Consider the following 22,563-nt stretch of genomic DNA (forward strand, 5'->3'; position numbering starts at 1 on the left):
AAAAAGTATTGTGTCCTCAGCTCAATTTAAACTCCTCCAGGCTTTGGATTCCTAGAGTGCAGTTTGTGTCTGAAACTGATATCTGGGAGAGAAAATTGCTTCTAGTTGAGACTTCATTACATCAGACTTTCGACTGTATTACTCTGATTATCATTCCCTGACAAGACCATTTAGATTTCTGAGTCAATAAGTGTGATTAGTTGGCACTTTTCTTTTCTTTTATTTCTTTCATTTTTTTTTATTTTTTAGCAAATTTTATTCTTTTCTTATTGAATATTTCTATATTTACATTTCAAATATTATTTCCTTTTTCAATTTCCTGGCCATAAAATCCCTTATCAGTTCCCCTCCCCTTGTTCTATTACCCCACTTACTATACCTTGAAAATCATTTGAACAGGCAGTCAATCCCAGGGAAGACCAATGGCCTCTCCTTCCATTGGTGCCCAATAAGGTCATCCTCTGTTACATACGCTTTTGGAGCCATAGGTCTGTCCATGTACAGTCTTTGAATATTGGTTTGGTAAGAGAAAGCTCTGGTTCATTGGCATTGTTGTTCTTATGGGATTGAAAGCCCCTTCAGCTCTTGTAATCCTTTCTCAAAATCTACCAAAATGAGGTCCGTTTTCAGTTAACTGGTTTGCCACTAGCATTCAATTCTGTATTTGGCATGCTCTAGCTGGGTCACTGTGTAAAGTTCTATACCTGGTTCCTCTCAGCATGCACTTCTAAGCTTAATCATTCTTATCTAATTTTGTTGGATGAAATTATATATATATATATATATATATATATATATATATATATATATATATATATTCTTGATGGTCCTTACAGCTATGAGGTTATTTGGAAATTTAGCATGAATAAGCAGATCTAGGTCAAGAATTTAGAATCCAAAAATTACAGTGTCAAATATACTCCCTCCTGTTCTTATGAACCTATTGAAGTTGATGTTTCCATGGACCTAAAGCCATCCCTCTCCTTGCCCATCTTCCTGAATCTTAGGGTTGGACTGAAAAAAGAATCATGGTAAAATATCCAAAACCCTCAAGTCTGTCCCTGGTAACACAGGAAGGTAGATATTAGAGAACTGATGTCTAATGGGACTACAGAAACACATTCAATAGTTCATGTTGTCCTTTGCTTTCCTGATGTCTGGTAATTTTTGGATAAAATGTGGATTTGGGAGTTTATCATTGAAATGGGAACACAATACTTACACTGTTATAATGACTCTAAAACTGGGCCCACTTTTGTTCCAAAACAATTGCAAAATAATGAAATTGGAAAATGGAATTTTTGAGTAAACATTCAGAAATATATATAAAGTTCACTATCAAGGAATGTAAAATTGGAAAATGTAGTAAAATATTCATTCATTTAAAGGTCTGTAGGAAAAACACTGGCCATAGGAAACAGAGAAAACCTAGAAAATTGATTTGTATGTCACAGAAATTGACTGGGATTAAAAATATTATCTAGAAGAATCTCTTCCCCTCCATGTTCCTAATTTTTTCTACCAGTAACAAGCCCCTGACTATCTCCATTCAGAATATGTAACCACTAATGAAGGAAAGAGAAGTCTCTAGGTTTAGAGAGATGTATGTAAAGGTTTCCACTGTGTCACAGGAGACACTCCTGGAAAGGGCACCCTCTAATCTGGTCAATGTAAGGAAAGCTGTTTAGCAGGTAGGACAAGGCAGTTCTCAGTCACATCACCATTAAGACCTCAACGAAAAATCTCTTGTAACCTGGAGAGTAGTAGATTCTTCTGTGATGTCACAAGTGTTGTCGTGACATTAACTGCCTCTCAGATATTCCTTAAGTACCTCTACCTCTAGGGTTTACTAATTGGCCTATAATTCAAAGTAAACAGCCATTTGTGAGAGAGAAGATCAAGGTGGAGGGATAGGGAGAAGGAAGCTGGCCTTCTGTCTTGGTATAAAAAGAACAAATATGTGCTCCTTGGTAAAGCTCAGTGAGTCCTGCTTAGGGGTTGACTGGGTTCCTCAAAGAGATAGCCTAAAGCATAGCCTTCCACATATAGGAATCAGTAGCTGGGAGCCTCTCAAAGTATGTAGACTTCCCTGCCTATAATGGTTCCTGGAAGTTATTGAGTTTATATCATTAATTTCTTTATTCTAAAAGCTAAGTCTTGGGAAGGACAAAGTAGTTTTCCTGAGAGCTCAAGGCATTTCTTTGTGCCCAGAACAAAAAGGTGCTAAGGAAGAAGGCAAAGGCAAGTATTGTGTCCTCAGTTCAGTGTAAACTCCTCCATGCTTTGGATTCCTTTAGTGCAGTTTGTGTCTGAAACTGATATCTGGGAAGGAGAATTGCTTCTAGTTGAGACTTCATCATCTCACTCTTTTCACTACTATTACTCTGAGTAGCATTCCCTAACAGTTACCCTTAAGATTTCTGAGTCAGTAAGTTTTTATTCCTTTTCCTTCCTTTATTTCTTATTTTTTTTCAGGAAATTTTAATGAGTTTTTAATCGGATATTTCCATATTTACATTTCAAATGTTATTTCGTTTCCCAAGTTCCTTTCCATAGAGCTTAACTAGTATCCTCCCCTTTTTCTATAAACTCCCCTTACTGCCCCTTGTCATTCTCTTTCACTGGGAGTCAAACCAATGGAGTACAATCGGCTTCTCCTTACATTGGTGCCCAACAAGGCCATCCTCTGCCACATATGCAGTTGGATCTTTAGGTCTTTCCATGTACAGATTTGAATATTGGTTTGAATGAACCAGAAAGCTCTGGTTCATTGGCATTGTAGTTCTTATGGGATTTGAAATCTCCTTCAGTTCTTGTAAACCTTTCTCAAAATCTACCAACAGGAGGTCTGGATCAGTGCACTGGTTTGCCACTGGCATTCACTTCTGTATTTGACATGCTCTAGCTATGTCTTTCAGGGAAGATCTAAATCTGTTTCCTGTCAGCATGTACTTCTTAGCTTCATCAATACTATATTCATATCAATCTTATATTCTTATATTCCTTCAGTATCTGCTGTAAACTCATAGATATTTTTCCCCTTTCTAAAACGGACTGAAGCAAGCATAAGTTGGGTTCCTTTTCTTGACCTTCTAGTGGTCTGTAGATGGTATCATGAGTAATTTGAGCTTTTGGGTCAATACACACGTTTGGTGATTGCATACCATGTGTGTTTTTCTGTGATTTGTTTGCTTCACACAGGATGATATTTTCTTGTTCAATCCATTTGTCTATGTCTTTCTTGTAATCATTGTTTTATAGCTGATTAGTAGTCCATTGTGTAGATGTACCATATTTTTCTGTATCCATTTCTCTGATGAATGCCATCTGGGTTCTTTCCAGCCTATGGGTATTTTAAATAAGGCTGCTATGAACATTGTTCTGTATGTGTCTTTTTTGTATGTCTTCTTTTCGGTATATGACCAGGAGTGGTATGGCTTGGACCTCAGTTACTGCAATGTCCAATTTTCTAAGGATCCTGCAGACTGATTTCCAGAATGTTTCAACCAGTTTGTAATCCAACCAACAAAGAAGGAGTGTTCCTCTTTCTTCACATCCTTATCATCATCTTCTGTCTCCTGAGTTTTTTTATTACAGTCATTCTGACTTTGTGAGGTGGAAACTCAGAGTTGTTTTCATTTACATTTCTATGATGACCATTTCTTTACGTTCTTTTCAGATAATTGATTTCCTTCAGTTGAGAAATCTTTGTTTAGTTCTGGAATATAATTTTAATAGGGATATTTATCTCTCTGAAGTCTAAATTTTGAGTTCTTTGTATGTATTGGTTATGGCCCTCTATCAGATGGAGGATTGATATAGACCTTTTCCAAATCTGTTCCTTGCGGTTTTGTCCTAAAAGTGTCCTTTGGCAGGCAGTTTTCTACTACAGTGAAGAACTGTCAGTTAGTAAACTAAAACAAGGACTGGCTCCTTACTGACTTCACTACGTGTTCTGAACAGTAGATGGGGAAACTAAACAACCATGTTATACCCCTACAAGGCATGCCTATCTATAGTCGTGGATCTAGAGAGACCTATCAGAGATTCTGGGCATCTGTCAAAGAAATGTAGGCTGGTGAAGTTTGCAGTTTTCATCCTGGTTTCTGTATCTACAGGCTATGGTGTTGTGAAGACAAGATACCACATGTGCAGCTGTGAATAAGTCTGAGAAGGCTGACTTCTTGGATTTCTGAAGCATTACTAAGTGATCCAGAGGAAATCAGCACCCCCTGCTCAGCAGAGCTCTGGGAATGCTGACACTCTTGCTTCATGTTTATATTAACCTAGGTCAAAAGATCACCTGTCAGGTATGTTCTTGAATATCCTTCAGTGTGCTAGCATTGGACTGAAATGAAATACTCTTCAGGAGAGGTGTGGGAAACAACTGAACTCTTCCATTAGAATCAGAGAGATGAGCTGTATTCACCTTCAATTGACTGTGTATGCTTCTGGTCTTTGGCTTTGACTATGCAGATCTATTGTCTCATACATCATTGTTCATGTGGCCAAGTTGCGGGGAAAGCGCGACTCACAATTCTTTCCCATTTTCACATCCTCCATTCTAGGGTAATAGATTTTAGAAAAGCCCTTCCCATTTTATATAGTAGACCAACTGACCTAACTTTTCTTCAATAAGCTCTTCTCTATTATCTGTATACCGTGTTTGTGTTTGTGTTTGTGTTTGTGTTTGTGTGTGTGTGTGTGTGTGTGTGTGTGTGTTTCAGTTTGTGTGCTTAAATGGTTAGTTTGTAAGCAAGTATAGAGAAGGATTCTATGTAAGAAATCTCTAAACTGTGGATGGGGCAGCATCCAAATGTTCTCCCACATCATGACCTTCTAGAAAGAGTAGCATAATCTGCAAAAAATAATACAGTTGAAAGTAAAACTTGGAGGAAATGCCCTGGGATGGCTACATTATCACTGTTGACTGTGACATTTTTCTCGTGGCTTCTGTGGCCAGACATGAAGGCTCTGAAGCAAAGTTGCATCCTGTTGATCTGTGAATAAGATGAAGGAGGCTATCAACTGGGTCACATGAAGCATATGAAAAGCGTGACAGCAGCTGCTCTCTGCTCCCAGACCCCGTGAGAGAGAGACCCAACCGCCTGGTCAAGTGGGCACTCCTGAGGCTGCAGGGCAGAAGAGACCACCAGCACTGCTCACCCCTGCCCACATCCCTAGCCCAAGAGGAAACTGTATAAGGCCTCTGGGCTCCCGTGGAGGAGGGCGCAGGAGTGGCAGGACCCCTGCCTGAGATACACCGGAACCTGAAGGAAACAGACCGGATAAACAGTTCTCTGCACCCAAATCCCGTGGGAGGGAGAGCTAAACCTTCAGAGAGGCAGACAAGCCTGGGAAACCAGAAGAGACTGCTCTCTGCACACACATCTTGGACGCCAGAGGAAAAAGCCAAAGACCATCTGGAACCCTGGTGCACTGAAGCTCCCAGAAGGGGCGGCACATGTCTTCCTGGTTGCTGCCGCTGCAGAGAGCCCATGGGCAGCACCCCATGAGCGAACTTGAGCCTCGGGACCACAGGTAAGACCAAATTTTCTGCTGCAAGAAAGCTGCCTGGTGAACTCAAGACACAGGTCCACAGGAACAGCTGAAGACCTGTAGAGAGGAAAAACTAAAAGCCCAAAAGCAGAACATTCTGTCCCCATAACTGACTGAAAGAGAGGAAAACAGGTCTACAGCACTCCTGACACACAGGCTTATAGGACAGTCTAGCTACTGTCAGAAATAGTAGAACAATGTAACACTAGAGATAATCTGATGGCGTGAGGCAAGCGCAGGAACCCAAGCAACAGAAACCAAGACTACATGGCACCATCGGAGCCCAATTCTCTCATCAAAACAAACATGGAATATCCAAACAAACCAGAAAAGCAAGATCTAGTTTCAAAATCATTTTTGATCATGATGCTGGAGGACTTCAAGAAAGATGTGAAGAACTCCCATAGAGAACAAGTAGAAGCCTACAGAGAGGAATCGCAAAAATTCCTGAAAGAATTCCAGGTAAACATAAATAAACAAGTAAAAGCCCATAGAGAGGAGACACAAAAATCCCTGAAAGAATTCCAGGAAAACATAAATAAACACGTAGAAGCCCATAGAGAGGAGACACAAAAATCCCTAAAAGAATTCTAGGAAAACATAAATAAACACGTAGAAGCCCATAGAGAGGAGACACAAAAATCCCTAAAAGAATTCCAGGAAAACACAATCAAACAGTTGTAGGTATTAAAAATGGAAATAGAAGCAATCAAGAAAGAACACATGGAAACAACACTGGATATAGAAAACCAAAAGAGGAGACAAGGAGCTGTAGATACAAGATTCACCAACAGAATACAAGAGATGGAAGAGAGAATCTCAGGAGCAGAAGATTCCATAAAAATCATTGACTCAACTGTCAAAGATAATGTAAAGCGGAAAAAGCTACTGGTCCAAAACATACAGGAAATCCAGGACTCAATGAGAAGATCAAACCTAAGGATAATAGGTATAGAAGAGAGTGAAGACTCCCAGCTCAAAGGACCAGTAAATATCTTCAACAAAATCATAGAAGAAAACTTCCCTAACCTAAAAAAAAGAGATACCCATAGACATTCAAGAAGCCTACAGAACTCAAAATAGATTGGACGAGAAAAGAAACACCTCCCATCACATAATTGTCAAAACACCAAACACACAAAATAAAGAAAGAATATTAAAAGCAGTAAGGGAAAAAGGTCAAGTAACATATAAAGGCAGACCTATCAAAATCACACTAGACTTCTCGCCAGAAACTATGAAAGCCAGAAGTTCCTGGACAGATGCCATACGGACACTAAGAGTATACACATGCCAGCCCAGGTTACTGTATCCTGCAAAACTCTCAATTAACATAGATATAGAAACCAAGATATTCCATGGCAAAACCAAATTTACACAATATCTTTCTACAAATCCAGCACTACAAAGGATAATAAATGGTAATGCCATACATAAGGAGGCAAGCTATCCACTAGAAGAAGCAAGAAACTAATCGTCTTGGCAACAAAACAATGAGAAGAAAAGCACAAAAACATAACCTCACATCCAAATATGAATATAACGGGAAGCAATAATCATTATTCCTTAATATCTCTCAATATCAATGGCCTCAACTCCACAATAAAAAGACATAGATTAACAAACTGGATACGCAACGAGGACCCTGCATTCTGCTGCCTACAGGAAACACACCTCAGACACAAAGACAGACACTACCTCAGAGTGAAAGGCTGGAAAACAACTTTCCAAGCAAATGGTCAGAAGTAGCAAGCTGGAGTAGCCATTCTAATATCAAATAAAATCAGTTTCCAGCTAAAAGTCATCAAAAAAGATAATGAAGGACACTTCATATTCATCAAAGGAAAAATCCACCAAGATGAACTCTCAATCCTAAATATCTATGCCCCAAATACAAGGGCACCTACTCACGTAAAAGAACCCTTATTAAGCTCAAAACACACATTGCACCTCACACAATAATAGTAGGAGATTTCAACGCCCCACTCTCATCAATGGACAGATCATGTAAACAGAAATTAAACAATGATGTCGACAGACTAAGAGAAGTCATGAGCCAAATGGACTTAACGGATATTTATAGAACATTCTATCCTAAAGCAAAAGGATATACCTTCTTCTCAGCACCTCATGGTACTTTCTCCAAAATTGACCATATAATTGGTCAAAAAACTGGCCTCAACAGGTACAGAAAGATAGAAATAATCCCATGCGTGCTATCAGACCACCACGACCTGAAACTGGTCTTCAATAACAATCGAAGAATGCCCACATATACTTGGAAATTGAACAATGCTCTACTCAATGATAACCTGGTCAAGGAAGAAATAAAGAAAGAAATTAAAACCTTTTAAAAATTAATGAAAATGAAGATACAACATACCCAAACTTATGGGACACAATGAAAGCTGTGCTAAGAGGAAAACTCATAGCACTGAGTGTCTGCAGAAAGAAACAGGAAAGAGCATATGTCAGCAGCTTGACAGACACCTAAAAGCTCTAGAACAAAAAGAACCAAATACACCCAGGTGGAGTAGAAGGCAGGAAATAATCAAACTCAGAGGTGAAATCAAACAAGTAGGAACAAAAAGGACCATAGAAAGAATCAACAGAACCAAAAGTTGGTTCTTTGAGAAAATCAACATGATAGATAAACCCTTAGCCAGACTAACGAGAGGACACAGAGAGTGTCTCCAAATTAACAAAATCAGAAATGAAAAGGGAGACATAACTACAGATTCAGAGGAAATTCAAAAAATCATCAGATCTTACTTTAAAAACCTATATTGAACAGAACTTGAAAATCTTCAGGAAATGGACAATTTCCTAGAGAGATACCAGGTATCGAAGTTAAATCAGGAACAGAAAAACCAGTTAAACAACACAATAACTCCTAAGGAAATAGAAGCAGTCATTAAAGTTCTCCCAACCAAAAAGAGCCCAGATCCAGACGGGTTTAGTGCAGAATTCTCTCAAACCTTCATAGAAGACCTCATACCAATATTATCCAAACTATTCCACAAAATTGAAACAGATGGAGCCCTACCGAATTCCTTCTATGAAGCCACAATTACTCTTATACCTAAACCACACAAAGACACAACAAAAAGAGAGAACTTCAGACCAATTTCCCTTATGAATATCGACGCAAAATATTCAATAAAATTCTGGCAAACCGAATTCAAGAGCACATCAAAACAATCATCCACCATGATCAAGTAGGCTTCATCCCAGGCATGCAGGGATGGATTAATATACAGAAAACCATCAAGGTGATCCATTATATAAACAAACTGAAAGAACAGAACCACATGATTATTTCATTACATGCTGAGAAAACATTTATCAATATTTAACACCCCTTCATGATAAAAGTCCTGGAAAGAATAGGAATTCAAGGCCCATACTTAACATAGTAAAAGCCATATACAGCAAACCCATTGCTAACATTAAACTAAATGGAGAGAAACTTGAAGCAATCCCACTAAAATCAGGGACTAGACAAGGCTGCCCACTCTCTCCCTACTTATTCAATATAGTTCTTGAAGTTCTAGCCAGAGCAAACAGACAACAAAAGGAGATCAAGGGGATACAGATCGAAAAAGAAGAGGTCAAAATATCACTATTTGCAGATGACATGATAGTATATTTAAGTGATCCCAAAAGTTCCACCAGTGAACTACTAAAGCTGATAAACAACTTCAGCAAAGTGGCTGGGTATAAAATTAACTCAAATAAATCAGTTGACTTCCTCTATATAAAAGAGAAAGAAGCCGAGGAAGAAATTAGGGAAACGACACCCTTCATAATAGACCCAAATAATATAAAGTACCTCAGTGTGACTTTAATAAAGCAAGTAAAAGATCTGTAAAATAAGAACTTCAAGACACTGAGGAAAGAAATTGAAGAAGACCTCAGAAGATGGAAAGATCTCCCATGCTCATGGATTGGCAGGATTAATATAGTAAAAATGGCCATTTTACCAAAAGCAATCTACAGATTCAATGCAATCCCCATCAAAATACCAATCCAATTCTTCAAAGAGTTAGACAGAACAATTAGCAAATTCATCTGGAATAACAAAAAACCCAGGATAGCTAAAGCTATCCTCAACAATAAAAGGACTTCAGGGGGAATCACTATCCCTGAACTCAAGCAGTATTACAGAGCAATAGTGATAAAAACTGCGTGGTATTGCTACAGAGACAGACAGATAGACCAATGGAATAGAATTGAAGACCCAGAAATGAACCCACACACCTATGGTCACTTGATTTTTGACAAAGGAGCCAAAACCATCCAATGGAAAAAAGATCGCATTTTCAGCAAATGGTGCTGGTTCAACTGGAGGGCAATATGTAGAAGAATGCAGATCGATCCATGCTTATCACCCTGTACAAAGATTAAGTCCAAGTGAATCAAGGACCTCCACATCAAACCAGACACACTCAAACTATTAGAAGAAAAACTAGGGAAGCATCTGGAACACATGGGCACTGGAAAAAATTTCCTGAACAAAACAGCAATGGCTTATGCTCTAAGATCAAGAACGAAAAATGGGATCTCATAAGACTGCAAAGCTTCTGTAAGGCAAAGGACACTGTGGTTAGGACAAAACGGCAACCAACAGATTGGGAAAAGATCTTTACCAATCCTACAACAGATAGAGGCCTTATATCCAAAATATGCAAAGAACTCATGAAGGTAGACCACAGGGAAACAAATAACCCTATTAAAAAATGGGGTTCAGAGCTACACAAAGAATTCACAGCTGAGGAATGCCGAATGGCTGAGAAACACCTAAAGAAATGTTCAACATCTTTAGTCATAAGGGAAATGCAAATCAAAACAACCCTGAGATTTCACCTCACACCAGTGAGAATGGATAAGATCAAAAACTCAGATGACAGCAGATGCTGGTGAGGATGTGGAGAAAGAGGAACACTCCTCCATTGTTGGTGGGATTGCAGACTGGTAAAACTATTCTGGAAATCAGTCTGGAGGTTCCTCAGAAAATTGGACATTGTACTGCCTGAGGATCCAGCTATACCTCTCTTGGGCATATACCCAAAAGATGCCTCAATATATAAAAGAGACACGTGCTCCACTAAGTTCATCGCAGCCTTATTTATAATAGCCAGAAAATGGAAAGAACCCAGATGCCCTTCAACAGAGGAATGGATACAGAAAATGTGGTACATCTACACAATGGAATATTACTCAGCTATCAAAAACAATGAGTTTATGAAATTCGTAGGCAAATGGTTGGAACTGGAAAATATCATCCTGAAGGAGCTAACCCAATCACAGAAAGACATACATGGTATACACTCATTGATAAGTGGCTATTAGCCCAAATACTTGAATAACCTAGATCCCTAGAACAAAGGAAACTCAAGAAGGATGATCAAAATATGAATGCTTCACTCCTTCTTTAAATGAGGAAAAAGAATACCCTTGGCAGGGAAGGGAGAGGCAAAGATTAAAACAGACACAGAAGGAACACCCATTCAGAGCCTGCCCCACATGTGGCCCACACATATACAGCCACCCAACTAGACAAGATGGATGAAGCAAAGAAGTGCAGACCAACAGGAGCCGGATGTAGATGACTCCTGAGAGACAGAGCCAGAATACAGCAAATACAGAGGCGAATGCCAGCAGCAAACCACTGAACTGAGAATAGGTCCCCCGTTGAAGGAATCAGAGAAAGAACTGGAAGAGCTTGAAGGGGCTCGAGACCCCAAAAGTACAACAATCTTAAGCAACCAGAGCTTCCAGGGACTAAGCCACTACCTAATGACTATACATGGACTGACCCTGGACTCTGACCTCATAGGTAGCAATGAATATCCTAGTAAGAGCACCAGTTGAAGGGGAAGCCCTGGGTCCTGCTAAGACTGAACCCCCAGTGAACTAGACTATTGGGGGGGCAGCAATGGAGTGGTTTGGTAGGGGAACACCCATAAGGAAGGGGAGGGGGGAGAGGGATGTTTGCCCGGAAACCGGGAAAGGGAATAACACTTGAAATGTATATAAGAAATACTCAAGTTAATAAAAAAAAAAAAAAAGCGTGACAAGAGAGTATCAGGCCATTGTGACACTGTCCTCCCATTAGAAACATGGAAGTGTTGACAATCACAGGTTGTGGTATCATGTCTGAACTTTGACACCCAGCTAGGCAAAGGTTAACCTGTCAGTTAGCTTCCTGAGTACCATCCACAAGACAAGGGTAGGCTCAGATGATGGAACGTTGAAGATAGCTGCTATTCATTGTGAGCTACTTTTCAGGGTAAGTGGAAGACCATTTATCCTCTTGTGACATTGGAGATCAGAGTAATGAATGGGGACAGAGGAGACAAATCTGTGTTTTGTTTTGTTTTGTTTTCTGGACAACCATAACTACATTTTCTAGGCTAAGGATTTGCACATGGAAGTCTAGTGTCTCACATTGGTATATACCAATCTTGTCTGATCTCAGTAGCACAACTGGTTCCAGGCTTCTTTCTTAGTTACTGGGATTTACAGGCACTCATTTATGTGTTGTCTCCTAGATTCACAAATTATTTTCTGGCTTCATATACACAAGGCATATTTTTACACTCTGTCTCTCTGTGTATGTTTCTTTCTCTGTCTTTCAGTCTCATCTCTCTTTCTCCTTCTGTCTGCCTCTCTTTCCTGTTTTTCAGCTTTCCTACAATAATCTTTACTAATGATAATATATTTCATTTCAGTTCAAGCACTTTATTCTCTCATAAACTCCAGTGTGATCTGAAATTGCTCTCTATTGTAGAACCACAATTAAAAATATAACTGATGTCCAAATCTACTAGACTAGAACTTTAACCACTGAGAAGATGTAGAATATCAATAGCTCCCAACAAGCCTAGGGGCCAACGATCATGTATGGAAGAAAAATTTTCAGAGATAAAAGAAATGCGTGCCAGGATGACCATGGCTTCTCTTTACAGGGACTACCAGCATCAGGAGAAAGGTAACATGGGGCTTTAATAAACATGCATCATGTAACAATACCTAGTCTCTTCCCTTATGTTACACTTCCCTGTCTGTATTTTCCTAATGGATGTTGTATATAAATGTAGTAGTGACTGCCTTTCAGGAGTATAGACGTTGTCACATGTGGCCCCCAAATGAAGAATTTGATTTTTCTTCCCTGGCTGAAGCTCCTTGCCAATGATCCACAACATATTTTTCCCTAAGACTTCTGCTTTGTTTTGTGTGTGAGTGTCTGTGTGTGTGTGTGTGTGTGTGTGTGTGTGTGTGTGTGTTTGTGTGTGTATATCTGTCTGTCTGTCTTTCTGTCTTTGTCTCTGTCAGTCTGTTTCTTCCAGATGATACCTCTCTATACTTCAGTTTCACTTCTTAATTGCTCATCCAAGATTGACCCATCATGCTTTCTCTGAGTGTTTGCTTTTGATGACTCAAATTACACATATGTTAATCAGTGCACCTGTAGCCACAACTGTGAACCATTGATTACATCATAACCACCCTCACGGCTAAGAAAAGCTATTTTTGAGGCTCTGAGGGAAGTTTTTATCAGAATTTAAAACTTTTCTGTATTTTTTACTCCCCTATCCAAACTGTTGTAGTTTGTGGATCTTCCCCAAGTCTTTGCTTAATTGTATTTATCTATGTTCCTGGCCTACTGGGAAGACATCATCCCAACCCTCCAATATTACTAATCAGGAGGAATAGATGAAGAAATTGGAGAAATTGGTCATTTATCTACAGAAGATGTCCCTGAGATGGATTAACTGTGTCGAATCATCGCATCACTGACAAGCATTCTGAACTATGTTCTCAGTTTATTTTCTTCTTTGTCATTTTGAGTGTGCTACCTAAGGTGGTGAGGACCATTTGTGGGCTGTGTTTGAGAATTGACTTTTCACTATTCATGCATGAAGAATATCTGATAATTTTTTGGCAGAGACCAGGAATTGTCAAGCATGCAGCTGGTCTACTATGAGTTTCTTACTTTCATTCTGAATGAGGAAGAATTACAAGAAGAGCCACAGGAATAAAAATTTTGACTCTCAGTGTAGAGTATTGAATTTTATCTTCAGAGGATTCCTGGACATGCCATTGGAATTTTATGACAAGGGCTTCTACCCTTGACATGCATCAATATCTCTTTTTGTCTTGGACATACATGATTAAGGATTGGGAGTCCTAAACACTAATGACTCCAGGACTTACCTGCATCCCATCAGATATGTACTGAAAATGTCCTCCATTTCTTCATGTCTTGGCCAGATTTTGTTGTTAAGGGCCAGGGGGACTGCAGAAGGAAGTGAGGCGTATGTCTATCGATCATGGTTGGGAGAAAGAAAATAGCTAATAGATCCAGCTTGACTAGAGCTTTCCTCCTCTTTCAGTGCTTCCTCGTGTCTGTAGACTTCCCCTTTTGTCATGCTTTATTGGGGAATTTGCATTTTTTCTCCTGTGTCTGGGCTACTACTATGCATGTTCCTTTGTGTTTATCTACAGGGTCTCCAGGGAAGGCATCATCCCAACCTTCCAGCATCAGTGAGCAAGTGCAACAGATTAAGAAGTTTGTAGAAATTGACTAAGGAGCTCCAGAAGATGACATGTGAGTTGGAAAATTCTCATGCATAGGTAACCATTGCACCAACAGCATTTGAAGAGAAGTAGTCATTGTACCCACTTCTTTGTAGACAGTCCTGACCCCTGTGTGATAACCTCAGTTTTCTCAGACCACAGGAAAATGCAACTGTAATGTCCTCATGTACAAATTAATTTTCTTATGTTCCTCTCAGAATCACAACATAAAGAAAGGATAGTAGTGTGATAGGAAGCTATTTTATTTCTCAGAAATGCAGAAGCAGTGGTTTGAATAACTGTCTTGGGTTACGGAAAGTAATGTGTGAGCTCTCATCATGGATTTTAATAGAAAGAGAATGTATTTTCTGTCCTCAGACACACAGAAAGTTGGTAAGCTACAGAAGCATAGTAACTTAAACTTAGATAAGTAAACTTTCATTTTTTTATTTAAAGTTTTATTTTATTTGTTTTCAATGAGTATCTGTAACTCTCAGACACAACAGAAGTGGAAGTTTAATGCCATTATACATGGTTTTATGCCACTATGATTTTGCTGGTAGTTGAACTCAGGACCTATGGAAAAACAGTTAGGACTCTTAAATGCTGAATCATCTCACCAGTCTAAATTACTTTTGACGATGATGGTGATGAAGATGATGATGATGATGATGATTACCATTATTATTATTATACTTAAACTCTAAAGGGATCAAGATTTCCCCTCCTCCAAAGCTCTTTCCCCTCTCCTGTCTCAAGATATCCTACAATAAAGAAGATACCATCACAGCTTCCCATCCTCCCCAGCACTGAAGAAAGAAAAGTTTTACTTTGTCATGGTTATGGACATATTCTTGTTTACTGGGCTCAGAGCTTCAGATCTGATGGAGGGAGACTATGGAAATGGAATCTCCTTTGGAGGAATCTGCTTACCTTGTAGGAACGGGGAAACAGTGAGCAAAAGTAAGATGTTGTTCCAAGACTTCATCCCTTGCTAAGAAAAAAGTCTATTTTTCACAGCTTGGGAACTGGGTAAGCAGTCTAAGCAAGCATGGCTAATAAGCCAAACCAGATGGGTAAACATTTGTCCATTGGATACGAAGGGGGAGCATTTAATTGACTATGCTGACTGTATCTCCTGTCCACTGTGTTCTAATCCCATGCAAGGAAAGTTCGGTGGATTTTGTCTGTCCTGTGTCAGAACAATAGTGTTTTCCATTCTGAATGCTTTTTCTTCACTGATATGAACCTTGAGAGAACAGTGGGAGCCACGGAAAGCCACAGCCAACAACATTCTACATTATAGAATATCAAGGGCTTCTCTTAAGAAACACTTTCTTGTAGTTGTGAATTCAGCAGGGAGGAAAATTACAACCAACCTCTGATCAAGCAGCATAAAAATTAGCATGAGATAAAGAAAGACTTAAAAATGAGTCAGATCTCTGATACATAACAAGAAGTGGACCCTGGCACTGTCACAAATAACATTAAGGTTATTTTGTTGAGCAAGAGTTACTCTCCTGGAGTCCTCAGATGTTCATATGTGGTTGAAAATCTGTCACAGAAGACTGTATTGATATCATACTCTAATCCAGAGAGACCATACAAAAAAGTATATTATTCCTTCTGGAGTATTGGTTGAAATTAATTCACATCACACATTTGTATGTGAGGCTTAAATTAATGTTCTACATAGACAAAAGCATTATCTCAATCCTTGCCTTTGTAATTTGTTTTGTTTTGTTTTGTTTTTTTTTTTAATTTTGAAAATGGCTTAGTATTCTTCAGTTAAACAATTGAACTGAAGTGACTGTTCCTCAGACTGTATACATAGAGAACAGCTGAGTAGTAGTTGACATTTTTAGTCGGGGCGTCTCCCCATGGATCTGTTTGTGCCTGAATAAGCATGCATAGACTTATTTCAGTTAAGGGAATCATGTAGTATACAAAAAATTAGAGGATCCATCTGCTGTAAATATTTTCTTTTACTCAGGTGAAGGAAGGTTTATCAAAGGCTGTGTATCAAAGGTTGTAGATATTACACCATCCATAGGAGATAATATATCAAGAAAGATTCTGCAGGGATGCAGAGATTGACCTAAATATCCCCACACAATTCTAAGCCAGGACGGACAAGATATCACTTCACGTGGAAATTTAAAATAATCTGATGCTATGGTATGTGGAGTGTTAATAAAGAAAAACCACCTAAAAAGCATATGCATATATATAAGATGCTATTCAAAAATATCCAGAGGCAGTTTGGAACCTACATTTAGCACAAAGAGATTGAATCCCCACTTCACAGATACTGAATAGAGCCACTGAGTATTAAGCAATCTATATTAGAAATCACTTGCCTATCACATGTCTGTATAACTAGGTAGTCACAGCAAACATGACATTCGGAAAGCATAGCTTGAACTTGTCAACAATGGAGGGAGTGCATGTAGTGAACGAGGTTTGGGCATGAAACTCAAAAGTCGAAAATACCACTGAGATTTGAGTTTTGAGGACAATAAATACTTAATGACTTTTGGGACAAAATTTGAATCTAAAGACTCCTAAAATTATTTATCAATCAGCTCTGAATCCCTATGGAGATTGGTGGATATTATGAATTTAGTCTGTGCCCCAGAGGTATAGGTAAATGGTGTAATTTGAAGTGATTAGGTATGCTAAAGAGGCATACAAAACTGAGGAGGCCATGGTATCATTGAATAAGTGTGCTTCTCCAAAACGTAGCATGATTTTTTGTGCAGTGACCTAGACACTATACACACACGCGCATGCACACACATAAACACACAGATACACATATACACACATACACACAAACACACACACAAACTCACACAAACACACACACACACACACACACACACACACACACACACAAAAAAAAAAAAAAAAAACCCACAAATAATTGACTTCCTCTGTGCTGTGTGTGGCATGCTGGAATTATCCAAGATATGAAGAGTATTCTCCACAAGTAAGTTAAACCCAAACTCAATGAAAAATTTAGAATTCCTCCTCCTTTCTTGAGAAAGCATTCTGTGCATGAGTAATGCTTACATTTTAAAGTTTAAGAGGGATGACTTGAAAACAGTAACTACTTAATCCACGTTGAAACAGCATTTCAGAGATGTGTAGTGATTTAATTTTGATTTTATGGAACTGCAATTTCTCAGGTCTCATTAGTGCAGTATTGAACCACGTCATTCCTAAACATAACTGTAGGGACAGTAAGAGTTTGGAGATTTCTCTAAGTTGAAAAACCTCAGAAATCGTATTAGCAACAACTTAATTCAAAAATGGAGAAACTTGTGCTTGGGTAAGGTCCGGTACCTAAGACTGAGCAGCTGGTTCAAAGCCAAGGACAAACATTGCATGTAACCAAGGACTGCTGGGTACAGAACCTGTTACTAAAATGGAGAAAGCTGAAGTCTTCAGGAAATATGGATAAGGAATACTTGGAATGGTAGAAATTATATGCTATATATTTAGTGGTACACACTGAGAGGATGAATTTTTGAAATGTTTATCTCCTTAGGAGTGTAAACATTTGAGCTAAGTAAATGCTGTAGCCTAGGTAGGAAAGGGAAGTGAGTTTCCATTCAGACACTGGAATTACCTTCATGCCGAACATAAACATGGGAGGGTTTCAAAGAAATGTTGAAGCATATCAAGAGCTTCTGAGCATCCAGGAGGAGTCTGAGAGGATTAATTTGTTCTTGTTATGGGGGATTTTCTACTTTATTGTTGGAAATCCATCAAGAGAAGTTCAAAGTCTAGAAACCAAATTATATACAAGTCTCATATTAGCTTTGGAAGACTGTGACCTATAAAGGCCTCAAAAAGGCATAGCTAGATTCACCTGTTAAAATGTATTACAATTGGTGACTGACTGCCTTTCCACTATGTTCCCAAGGCCAGCCGCAGGGTACGACTGTGGTGCTAAACCTTCAGCTGGAGAATTCTGCTTAGCTTAATTACTGTGTTTTGTTTTTGGTTTGAGTTGTGTTTGCTTCAGGTATTAGTACTGTTGGTTTGGTTGGAAGTTTTGTTATTCATTCTTAATAAATTTTTGTTCTTTTGGTGAATTTGCAGTTTTGATAACATCATGCACATTGGGTTATGATTGTATCATTAAACCCTTTTTGAAAAAAAATTAATATATATTTTTCAGAATAAAATGTGTTTTTCAACTCATAAGAAACAAGTTTTTTCTTGTGTCGTGTTGCACCCTGTAATCCCAGAAACCATATGTAGAGATAGATGACTAAAATTTGCAGTTCTTGGGATTTACAATTGTTCCCAGTAAGCCAGAGGTAACATGTGGATTGGCCTTTCGATGTGTCTAGTGTGGCCTAATCTGTATACCAATTTCATGATGGAAAAGGTATCCATACTCTATCCTTGTGGTCATATATTTAGCTACTCCTAAAACATAGTACTTTAGGAATGATTTCATAGAACAAATTAATGAGAAAATCAACAGTATTTGTCTAATGAGTACCAGAAAATGAAAACATTCACCAATGTATTGGAAATTAAACTCCGGAATATCTGACGTATTCTGTCTCTACTTTATTGAAATATAGTCTCAGTGCGAACCACATAGAAGAGATAATGAATTCCATGTTCTTAAAAATCTTTTTTATACTTAGTTTTTATGTTGTTGGCCTTGAATATGTATTTGGTGCCTATTTTGGATAGTTGTTTGGTTCAGATAATTATCATTACCATTATTATTGCTATTATTTCTTTTTTTATTAACTTGAGAATTTCTTATATACATTTCAAGTGTTATTCCCTTTCCCGGTTTCCAGGCAAACATCCCCTTCCTTTCTCCCCTTCTTTATGGGTGTTCCCGTCCCCACCCTCCCCCCCTTGTCGCCCTCCCCCCAACAATCTAGTTCACTTGGGGTTCAGTCTTAGCAGGACACAGGGCTTCCTCTTCCTCTGGTGCTCTTACTAGGATATTCATTGCTACCTATGAGGTCAGAGTCCAGGGTCAGTCCATGTATAGTCTTTAGGTAGTGGCTTAGTCCCTGGAAGCTCTGGTTGATTGGCATTGTTGTATATATGGAGTCTCGAGCCCCTTCAAGCTCTTCCAGTTCTTTCTCTGATTCCTTCAACGGGGGTCCTAATCTCAATTCAGTGGTTTTCTGCTGGCATAGGCCTATGTGTTTGCTGTATTCTGGCTGTGTCTCTCAAGAGAGATCTACATCCGGCTCCTGTCGGCCTGAAATACTTTGCTTCGTCCATCTTGTCTAATTGGATGGCTGTATATGCATTGGCCACATGTGGGGGAAGCTCTGAATGGGTGTTCCTTCTGTGTCTGTTTTAATCATTGCCTCTATTCCCTACCAAGGGTATTCTTGTTCCCCTTTTAAAGAAGGAGTGAAACATTCACGTTCTGATCATCCGTCTTGAGTTTCATTTGTTCTAGTCATCTAGGGTAATTCAAGCATTTGGGCTAATAGTCACTTATCAATGAGTGCATACCATGTGTTTTTTTCTGTGATTGGGTTACCTCACTCACGATGATATTTTCCAGTTCCAACCATTTGACTACGAATTTCATAAGGTCATTGTTTTTGATAGCTGAGTAATATTCCATTGTGTAGATGTACCCCCTTTTCTGTATCCATTCCTCTGTTGAAGGGCATCTGGATCCTTTCGAGCTTCTGGCTATTATAAATAAGGCTGCGATGAACTTAGTGGAGCACGTGTCTTTTTTATATGTTGGGGCATCTTTTGGGTATATGCCCAAGAGAGGTATAGCTGGATCCTCAGGCAGTACAATGTCCAATTTTCTGAGGAACCTCCAGACTGATTTCCAGAATGGTTGTTCATGTCTGCAATCCAACCAAAAATGGATGAGTGTTCCTCTTTCTTCAGATCCTTGCCAGCATCTGCTGTCACCTGAGTTTTTGATCTTAGCCATTCTCACTGGTGTGAGGTGAAATCTCAGGGTTGTTTTGATTTGCATTTCCCTTATGACTAAAGATGTTGAACATTTCTTTAGGTGTTTCTCAGCCATTCGGCATTCCCCAGCTGTGAATTCTTTGTTTAGCTCTGAACCCCATTTTTTAATAGGGTTATTTGTCTCCCTGCGGTCTAACTTCTTGAGTTCTTTGTATATTTTGGATATATGGCCTCTCTCTGTTGTAGGATTGGTAAAGATCTTTTCCCAATCTGTTGGTTGCTGTTTTGTCCTAACCACAGTGTCTTTTGCCTTACAGAAGCTTTGCAGTTTTATGAGATCCCATGTGTCGATTCTTGATCTTAGAGCATAAGCCACTGGTGTTTTGTTCATGAAATTTTTTTCCAGTGCCCATGTGTTCGAGATTCTTCCCCACTTCTTCTTCTGTTAGTTTGAGTGTATCTGGTTTGATGTGGAGGTCCTTGATCCACTTGGACTTAAGCTTTGTATAGGGTGATAAACATGGATCGGTCTGTATTCTTCTACATGTTGACCTGCAGTTGAACCAGCACCATTTGCTGAAAATGCTATCTTTTTTCCATTGGATGGTTTTGGCTCCTTTGTCAAAAATCAAGTGCACATAAGTGTGTGGGTTCATTTCTGTGTCTTCAATTCTGTTCCATTGGTCTATCTGTCTGTCTCTGTACCAATAGCATGCAGTTGTTATCACTATAGCTCTGTTATACTGCTTGAGTTCAGGGATAGTGATTCCACCTAAAGTCCTTTTATTGTTGAGAATAATTTTAACTATTCTTGGTTTTTGTTATTCCAGATGAATTTTCAAATTGTTCTGTCTAACTCTTTGAAGAATTGGATTGGTATTTTGATGGGGATTGCATTGAATCTGTACATTGCTTTTTTAAAATGGCCATTTTTACTATATTAATCCTGCCAATCCATGAGCATGGGAGATCTTTCCATCTTCTGAGGTCTTCTTCAATTTCTTTCTTCAGTATCTTGAAGTTCTTATTGTACAGATCTTTTACTTGCTTGATTAAAGTTACACTGAGGTACTTTATATTATTTGGGTCTATTATGAAGGGTGTCGTTTCCCTAATTTCTTCCTCAGCTTGTTTCTCTTTTGTGTAGAGGAAGGCTACTGATTTATTTGAGTTAATTTTATACCCAGCCAATTTGCTGAAGTTGTTTATCAGCTTTAGTAGTTCTCTCTTGGAACTTTTCAGATCACTTAAATATACTATCATATCATCTGCAAATACTGATATTTTGAATTCTTCTTTTCCGATCTGTATCACCTTCACCTCCTTTTGTTGTCTGATTGCTCTGGCTAGAACTTCAAGAACTATATTGAATAAGAAGTGAGAGAGTGGGCAGCCTTGTCTAGTCCCTGATCATAGTGGAATTGCTTCAAGTTTCTCTCCATTTAATTTAATGTTAGCAATGGGTTTGCTGTATATGGCTTTTACTATGTTTAGGTATGGGCCTTGAATTCCTATTCTTTCCAGGACTTTTATCATGAAGGGGTGTTGAATTTTTTCAAATGCTTTTTCAGCATCTAATGAAATGATCATGTGGTTTTGTTCTTTTAGTTTGTTTATATAATGGATCACATTGATGGTTTTCCGTATATTAAACCACCCCTGCATGCCTTGGATGAAGCCTATTGATCATGGTGGATGATTGTTTTGATGTGCTCTTGGATTCAGTTTGCCAGAATTTTATTGATTATTTTTGCGTCGATATTCATAAGGGAAATTGGTCTGAAGTTCTCTTTCTTTGTTGTGTCTTTGTGTGGTTTAGGTATAAGAGTAATTGTGGCTTCATAGAAGGAATTCGGTAGTGATCCATCTGTTTCAATTTTGTGGAATAGTTGGGTAATATTGTTATGAGGTCTTCTATGAAGGTTTGATAGAATTCTACACTAAACCCGTCTGGACCTGGGCTCTTTTTGGTTGGGAGACCTTTAATGACTGCTTCTATTTCCTTAGGAGTTATGGGGTTGTTTAACTGTTTATCTGTTGCTGATTTAATTTTGGTACCTGGTATCTGTCTAGGAAATTGTCCATTTCCTGTAGATTTTCAAGTTTTGTTGAATATAGGCTTTTATAGTAAGATCTGATGATTTTTTGAATTTCCTCTCAATCTGTAGTTATGTCTCCCTTTTCATTTCTGATTTTGTTAATTTGGACACACTCTCTGTGTCCTCTAGTTAGTCTGGCTAAGGGTTTATCTATCTTGTTGATTTTCTCAAAGAACCAACTTTGGTTCTGTTGATTCTTTCTATGGTCCTTTTTCTTTCTATTTAGTTGCTTTCAGCTCTGACTTTTATTATTTCCTGCCTTCTACTCCTCCTGGTTGTATTTGGTTCTTTTTGTTCTAGAGCTTTTAGGTGTGCTGTCAAGCTGCTGACATATGCTCTTTCCTGTTCCTTTCTCCAGTCACTCAGCCCTATGGGTTTTCCTCTTAGC

At 38.7% G+C, this 22,563-nt stretch overlaps 1 long non-coding RNA gene across 1 annotated transcript in view; it reads left to right on the forward strand.

The window, feature by feature from the left end:
* LOC134484560 (uncharacterized) overlaps positions 1–22,563 on the forward strand; it is an 80,976-nt gene that overhangs the window by 20,657 nt on the left and 37,756 nt on the right. Inside the window, exons 2-3 of the long non-coding RNA XR_010062011.1 lie at positions 4,119–4,310; positions 14,071–14,173. This is a non-coding gene — a long non-coding RNA (uncharacterized LOC134484560). The remainder of the gene's footprint in view (positions 1–4,118; positions 4,311–14,070; positions 14,174–22,563) is intronic.

This window comes from Rattus norvegicus (assembly GCF_036323735.1).
Source record: "Rattus norvegicus strain BN/NHsdMcwi chromosome Y unlocalized genomic scaffold, GRCr8 chrY_unlocalized_1, whole genome shotgun sequence".
NCBI lineage: Eukaryota > Metazoa > Chordata > Mammalia > Rodentia > Muridae > Rattus > Rattus norvegicus.